This window comes from Haplochromis burtoni, unplaced genomic scaffold (assembly GCF_018398535.1).
Source record: "Haplochromis burtoni strain Fernald_Lab_line unplaced genomic scaffold, NCSU_Asbu1 Contig_86, whole genome shotgun sequence".
In the NCBI taxonomy this organism is placed as follows: Eukaryota; Metazoa; Chordata; class Actinopteri; order Cichliformes; family Cichlidae; genus Haplochromis; species Haplochromis burtoni.
This window is the reverse complement of record NW_024582447.1, coordinates 2,200,207-2,207,421: the sequence shown is the minus strand read 5'-3', so window position 1 is coordinate 2,207,421 and position 7,215 is coordinate 2,200,207. Positions and strand designations below refer to the sequence as shown.

The 7,215-nt window shown below is 42.1% G+C and overlaps 1 long non-coding RNA gene across 1 annotated transcript; it reads left to right on the top strand.

Moving 5' to 3' along the window:
- Positions 1-1,923: 1,923 nt before the first annotated feature.
- LOC121814810 lies at positions 1,924-2,221 on the top strand. The gene is made up of 2 exons (XR_006054584.1): positions 1,924-1,983; positions 2,096-2,221. It is a non-coding gene; the product is annotated as an uncharacterized LOC121814810 (long non-coding RNA).
- Positions 2,222-7,215: the final 4,994 nt, after the last annotated feature.

Sequence of the window (7,215 nt, the reverse complement as noted above, 5' to 3'; positions counted from 1 at the left end):
TTGTATGTGGAGAAAAAATATGCTTGTGTATCATTTTCCAGTACTGGAGAACCTGTTTGTGAAAATTGGATAATTTAATTTGGATATTTCAAAGTCGCACTTTATAAGAAATTCAATGCCACCCAGCTTCTTGAAAATTACTTTGGGGAAATAAAACCAAAATACCGTTTGAAATATTTATGAAAGATTGCAACCATTTGAGTTTGATGGAACCATCATTGCTTCAAAATCAATCGCATTCAAACCTCCTTCTTCAAATGACTTCACTATATCTTTCTTCCTAACATAATGTTGCTCGTTTCTCCAAATGTAATTGAAATTAATTCGATTTATATTATTGATTAGACTATTGGAAACATATAACCATTGTGATGGATAAATCAATCGAGAGATACCTTCTGTTTTAGTAAGCAAGACACGTCCAAAGATGGAGAGGTGTCTTTGTAGCCAGCTGTTTAAAATCTTTTTAGATTTCTGGGTAATATGCTCAAAATTTAGATTTTCTCTATTATTTGTGTTCTTTGACATTATAATACCCAAATATTTAATGTCAGTTTTAACAGCTATGTTAAGAGAGCTACTAGGTCACAATCATGAATAGTTAATAATTCACATTTTTACTTTAGTGCGAACAACTCATATGAATTTCAAAGCTGTTCTAACAGCTTTGTCCATTTTCAGTTTGTTTAAGGCTTGATCTCAGTCATCCAGTGATATATCAGAATCACACATTTCTCTGAATACAGAATCGATTTTTGGAATATAAGATTCAATCTGATCAAAACAAGTTAATGAATCAGTGATTAAATATTTCGAGGAGTATAAATTTGAGTAAAATTTATGTTTTTCTTCCGCTATAGTCTTATGATTTGTGCATTCCTCCCCATTTACGATTATTGTATTAATAGATTTCTTTTCTTGCCTCCGTTTCTCCAAATTGTAGAAATATGAAGCACTTTTTCACCTTCTTCTATCCATTTTGCACGAGCTCTAATGTAAGCTCCATGAGCCTTTTTCTTGTATAGATCATCTAATTGAGCCTGTAAAGACAACAGGGATTTCTTATCAGCCTCTGACATAAAATGTCTATTACAATAGTTATTTATATTGTAAAGTAATTTACTTTCAAATTCCTTCTATTGTCTACTTTTCATTTTACTAAACATAATTGAAAATTCTTTAACTTTAAATTAAAAAAAATCCCATCTATGTATGTAATTGCCAATTGTTACATTGTTGTACATTTTATGGAGGAGCTCTTTAACTATCTTAACATACCCATCATCATTTAACAGATCTGCATTAAATTAAATGCATTAAATATATGAACTGAATGTTTCTTTCAGGCTGTAAAAACCTTATTTATCCTCCATTACAGTCCTGCATTCAGAGCATTACTTCTGTTATATTAGTACATGTATTTTATTCTGATGAACACATGAAACTCTGAGCTGGATTGAATCCATTGAATCAGAGTCCAGGACTCAGACTAAACACACTGAATGTGTCCTGAGCTCGGCCGCTGTTCCACAGTAACTGCTGTCAGAGTCACTGTTACTGAGTTAGCTTAGCTAGCAGAGCAGCTAGCAGTTAGAGTATGAACTCTGTAAGCAGTCAGCTCGGTCCTGGACATGGTTACTGACATAAAGCTGCTCTCTGCAGCCATGTTTGACCTGCTGCTTTGTAGGACTACAGTAATGGAGGATTTGGAGGCTGAACTGGGCTCTGTGACACTTTTTGTAGTGAACTGATGAAAGCTGCGTCTCAGATGGATGTTAGTCCAACACATCAGACACGACCTCTGCAGCTCTCAGTTGATGTGCACATGAATGATTTGTGTTTCCTCTGCAGGTGAAGGTAGAAAGTGTGTGTGAGCTGATGTGAATTGAGCAGCATGGATCAGTGTGAGGACAGAGAGGAGGGAGTCCCTCCCTCTAAAAGCACTCTGTGTGGGGAACATGAGAGCCAGACCAAAGCTCAGAGGTGAGATGACCATCTCTAACTGTCCATGACTCTTCTCCATGTCACAGCTCAGCACTCACATCACTGCTCCATCATTATTCACACTCATACCTCTGTGTGTGTTGTTTTAAAGCCCAGAGCTGTGGGGCGTACCAGGCTCAGCTGGACATAACCCTGAAACTAATCCAGAGCCTGGACCTGAACCCAGCTGTGTTTCCTTAAAGAGCAACAACTCGAAGGGTTTTGATATAAACTTTAAAGGCTGTTCTTCTGCTGCTGAGAGGTAATGTGTGTCTAGATGTTGTTCCTGACTCTGTATTTTTGAATAAATCCTCATGTTTAATATCAGCTCAGCTCTTTTTCACACACATTTCTATGTTGGTATGTGAAGCGGTGTGTGTTGGAGTGTTTCCACAAACACAGCAGTCAGAGTGGAAAGAGTGGATGTTGTAGGAGGTGTTTGTGTAGTGAAGAGGCTGAGTGTCTGTAGGACTCCAGCTGCTCCAGCAGGTGTCTCCTTTGTGCTTTGCTTCAAACACAGTGTAGGGAGGAGCTTCCACTCAGGTGTTTCAGGTGTTGCTGGATGGAGGAGGACAAATAGTTTTTCCCTTCAGTGACACTTCAGCAGCTCAATGTTCTGGGAGATGTTTGTCTTTATATACAACAATTGTCTGTGAAGGTTATTTATTAAGTATCTTTAGCAATTTTTTAATGTTCAAAATGTCAACATAAGCAAAATGTAAATCATGTGGTCTAAAGAATAAAACAATAAAAGAATAAAAGAATTAAGGAAGACACAGTAAAAGAAAATATAAAAGTAATAATGAAGAAAAATAATAAAAACTAAAACTACAAAAAATTAAAGAAATAAAAGAATAAGAAAACCTTATGTTGTACCTGTATAAACTACTAATGTGTTAATCAGTGCATGATCACTTGACAAGTCATTTTTAATCACCACGTCATTTATTAGCAGCTATTACAAGTTCCTCTAACAGAATTGCAACGGGATGCTGTTCTTCTTGAGGCACGGCAACATAAGCAGTCATTGTAGTTGTTATCATCTTTGAAATCATTACTCTTAGACATGGCAACACACACAACACTAATATGAGCAGTGCTATCATGATGAGACCTAGAAGGACAAACGGTTTTGCTACAGCAGCCAGCCATGAACCGCCGAACAGCCAGTCCAGCCAGCCTTGTGCTGTAGCTGCTCCAGGTGTGTGGTCAGTGACATATTGTTGCAGAACGGTCAAATTCTGCAAAGCTTCATAAATGTCTCCTCCAGCTTCGTATCCATCAGGGATAAAAGTGCAACATGTCTCCCCGATCAGCTTGCAAACTCCTCCTTGTGATGCTGTTAGCAGGTCTCAGGGTCAGTCTGTTCTGCAGCACCATCGTTCTGATGGCCTTCTGTTCTCCTGCTAAGGCCGTTCCCAGGGTCTTAGTTAAGTTGATGTGTCGTAGCAGAGCATATCGGTTGATTTCCACGTGATCCCGCACCTCGGCAACTCCAATGCCGGGGATCAAGCTCTGTAAGAATTTCACTCCTCCTCCCCAGATGCGAAACTCTCCCGGCACTCCAGTGTCCACTGTAATGCCGAAAGAATTGGGTGAGGCGATGTCCACTTCACGTCTCTGTCGGCTGCTTGGGTGATGTGCAACACTTGCATGAAGAAGACGTGATCTGATAATTGCACCAGGGCGCACAGACCCCCCCAACCTTCAGGGAGGACAGATAAGCCTTATTGCCACATAGGAAGTACCAGTCAGCCAAAACTCTGGTTCCTCTACTGCTGGGTGCCGTCCGTGCACATCCTGTCTGGTACTGAGTCTTTGTTTGTAGTGGCATTCGGTAGCTGTAGTCGGGGCGACAGTTGAGGCTCATCAGCGTCGCTGTTACTGGCACAGGTGTCGTTGATTGAACAGGCCATACACTTCCTCTCGTTCCTCGGTGGGCAGAAAGTGTATATGTACTTACATAGGTGTGTAGGCAGCTCCCCCACTGCCCGCGATCCATTGTTCATCACACATACTGGCAGTTGTGATGCGTTCAGTTTGTTCAGTAGAATTACATCAGGCAGTGGGTCTGAGACTTGGGGCCAGGTCAGTAGGTAGGTCTGTCCGGAACAGTTCATTTGTGGGACCTCAGGTGCTTGCTGGATGTAGTTGTTTTTTTTCTTTAGTTGTCGAACAGTACATGTTGACGATGACCTCCAGGTTGCTTTGCTGGGATGCTGTAGTTGGCCTTGGACCAAAGAGTACCGTAGCCTGGATGTGTTGCCAGGCCCAACAGGCACCAACTGCGATCTTCAGGTATGCTGTACGGCCACAGGCCAGACGTCTGTGAGGATAGGGGCATATGGGTACATGCATAGCAGTCAGTTTTATTATTCAAGTGAGCTGTAGTGTTCATAAACTGCCACCAGAAGTTAGTGGCGTAGCCATGGGGAAACTTGGTGTACTTTCCTTTGTCATACAGTGTCTGCCTTTTCTTCATATAGCGTGACTTGTTGTCCCTCACGGAAGCAAAGATGAGGAGCCCGGCCAGGGTCAGGGCCGCTGCAGTTATTAGGAGCCACCACCTCATGACAACAGGACACACCCTCCTGTCGTGAGTCGCAGAGCGTGCGTTTCCCCGGACAAAGACCGAGCAGGCCCTATATAGGGCCCACTCATGACAAAGGACCCTCCTTCGATAGCCCCCGGCAAGTGTTCCCCCACCGGGCGAGATCACAACAAGTTGGGCGAGCCTGTGTCGGACTGAGTTTAGATGGCTTCACTTACTCGCCTGCAGGGACTCTGATGGATCCAGGATGGTCGTTCCGCAATTTTGCAAGCGGTGGGCGTGGTGAGGAGAACCTGATGTGGTCCCTCCCACCTGGGTGCGCTCCAGTGGCTCTGATGTCCAGTTGTTGCATGCAAGCTGGTTAGGCCTTGGGCCCCCACTGGTCGCCCAGTTTTCTGAACCTTCAGACCCGTCACCGGGCTGTAATCTGCAAGACACTGGATAACATCATTACAGTTGTTGATTATTACAATGATCTCTTTGTTTTCCATACACTTAGACATCACATGTTTTTTCTGTTTGCTATTGTTGACTGGGAGGGAGTAACGGCTATGAATGATTTCAAATGGAGTAGGACCTTTTTAGCCACACATTTACAACAATTAGGCGCCTTCTGTGAGATTTCCTGAGCCTGTTACTTATTTCTAAGGTTGATCGAATTATCGAACCATCTAGACTAGGATGCTCATTTACAAAATGAGTGCCGTCGATCGTATCGTGTCATATGTGGTAGAAGTGCCACTTGCATGATTCATCTGCCTTCATGTATTTTGCCATGAAACGTCTAAACCTAGATATGACTGATTCGCTACTAACTGTGAGATTGTGTGAAAAGGGTGAGGTGGGTGGCTCTTGCTAGTTCTAGCATTATATTTTTGACACGTCATGCACGTTCTGACAAATTGTTTTGCTGAGGTTTCAAAATGCTGTTTTGTGGAGGATTTTGGCAACACTGGCTTGCCATAACACATCATTAAGTCGTTTGTCAGAACTGCACCGTGTTTTAGCCATTTTGCCTGCTCTGCTGTGCTTGCTGCTTTTTGTTCATTTTCAACACATCCAGTGGAATCTGATGTGTGTTTACTGCCATCAATGTAGATGTTTGTCTTTGTGCCGCCTGTTTTGCTGCTCTGTCAGCAAAGTTATTGCCTGTAGTAATGAAAGAGCCATCAGTTTTGTGTGCTGCACATTTACACAATGCGAGTTGTTGTGGTAAATGTATTACAGTCAGTAGGCGTTGTAGAGGTGGCATGCTGAACCGGTTTTCCGGTTGTGTAATCATTCCTCTGTTTTGCCAAATTTTTTGCAAAATGATGCACAGCAGAGAAAACATACTGGCTGTCTGTATGTATGTTTATTTGTTTGTCTTTGTGTATTTCACATGCGCGTATCACAGCTATCAGCTCAGCGCTCTGTGCAGAATATGAAGAAGAAAGTGGTTTTGCTTCTATTATTTTACTATCTGTGGTTACTGCGTAACCTACACAATTTCGGCCTGTGCTGTAAGGTCAAATAAGTTCTTAAGTGGCTGCCTCAAAACTGTTTTGCATTATTTCTCTGTGGCCTACTCCTACAATCTCGTGTGAAGTGACCTTCCTCTCCACGGTTCTAGCAGGCGTTGTCTCTATGTTATCTGCTGTTTCTGCGTGGCTGTCTGCAGCCTTGGTGTTTGTGACTTTGCTCGCCTCTCTGTTCCTGATAGCCACCTGCGGATTAGTGTTTTAGTCTATTGTCAACACGTCAGCCTTATTTTTAAGTTACAGAATGCTTCTTCTTTTTTTGTCTTGGTTTGGGAGAATAGATGCAACACTACATTTTCACTTAAGGCAGTTTTAAATAATTTCTAGTTTTTCAAACAAATCATGGATCTCACACATTTCAAACTTTGAAGTTAGGGTTGTTTCCCATTTATACATATATATATTTAACTTTGCATTGCTCACAGCTCATAGCTCACAGCTCTAAACCTAGGCATTTTTCAATCATATGCCTAATCACTGTGTCACTGTGATTCTCAAGTATTGTCACAAGTTCGTTTAAATTTGTTTCCAAAACCAACAAAATAATCAAACAAAAACAAAAACATAAACGTGTCAGGACACAAAAGAAAAAAGAAAAATGCTGCCACCCGAACAAGGCAGAAGTCTGCATATGTTGGCTTTTAATAGCATGCAGCTTGTAACATGGTAGACTAATGTGCCTGTGTTAATTCAGCTCCATATTATTGTGTAAGTTGCACTGGGTTGGGAGTGGTTTTGTGTGTGTCACATTTTTGGTGAGCCAATGGCTGGAATGGGTTGGACTAATTAGAGGCAGTGTACTTGATTGCACTGAACACTGGTCTACTTATAGCCCACACTACAAACACTGCTGTGTCGTTTTGTCTCTCTGTGCAGGTATGTAATGTGATGAAATCAGATATGTTTGGGATGGATGGGTTTTGCGCTATGAATTTTATATTAAGTGTGTCGTTTTGTCTCTGTGCAGTCCAGGGCCTATTATATGCCACAGCCTAAAGGCAGCAGGGTTGCAGAGGCTTGAGTGACCACTGACTATATGCTTGCAGGGTGGTGGGTCTCCAAGGACAACTTCTAACCCTGTTAAAGGCAACATGTGGAGTGAACTTGGCCGTGTGGCATAGCTGGCTCTGGCCTTGGGACTGTGTGTTTTTATACAATTCA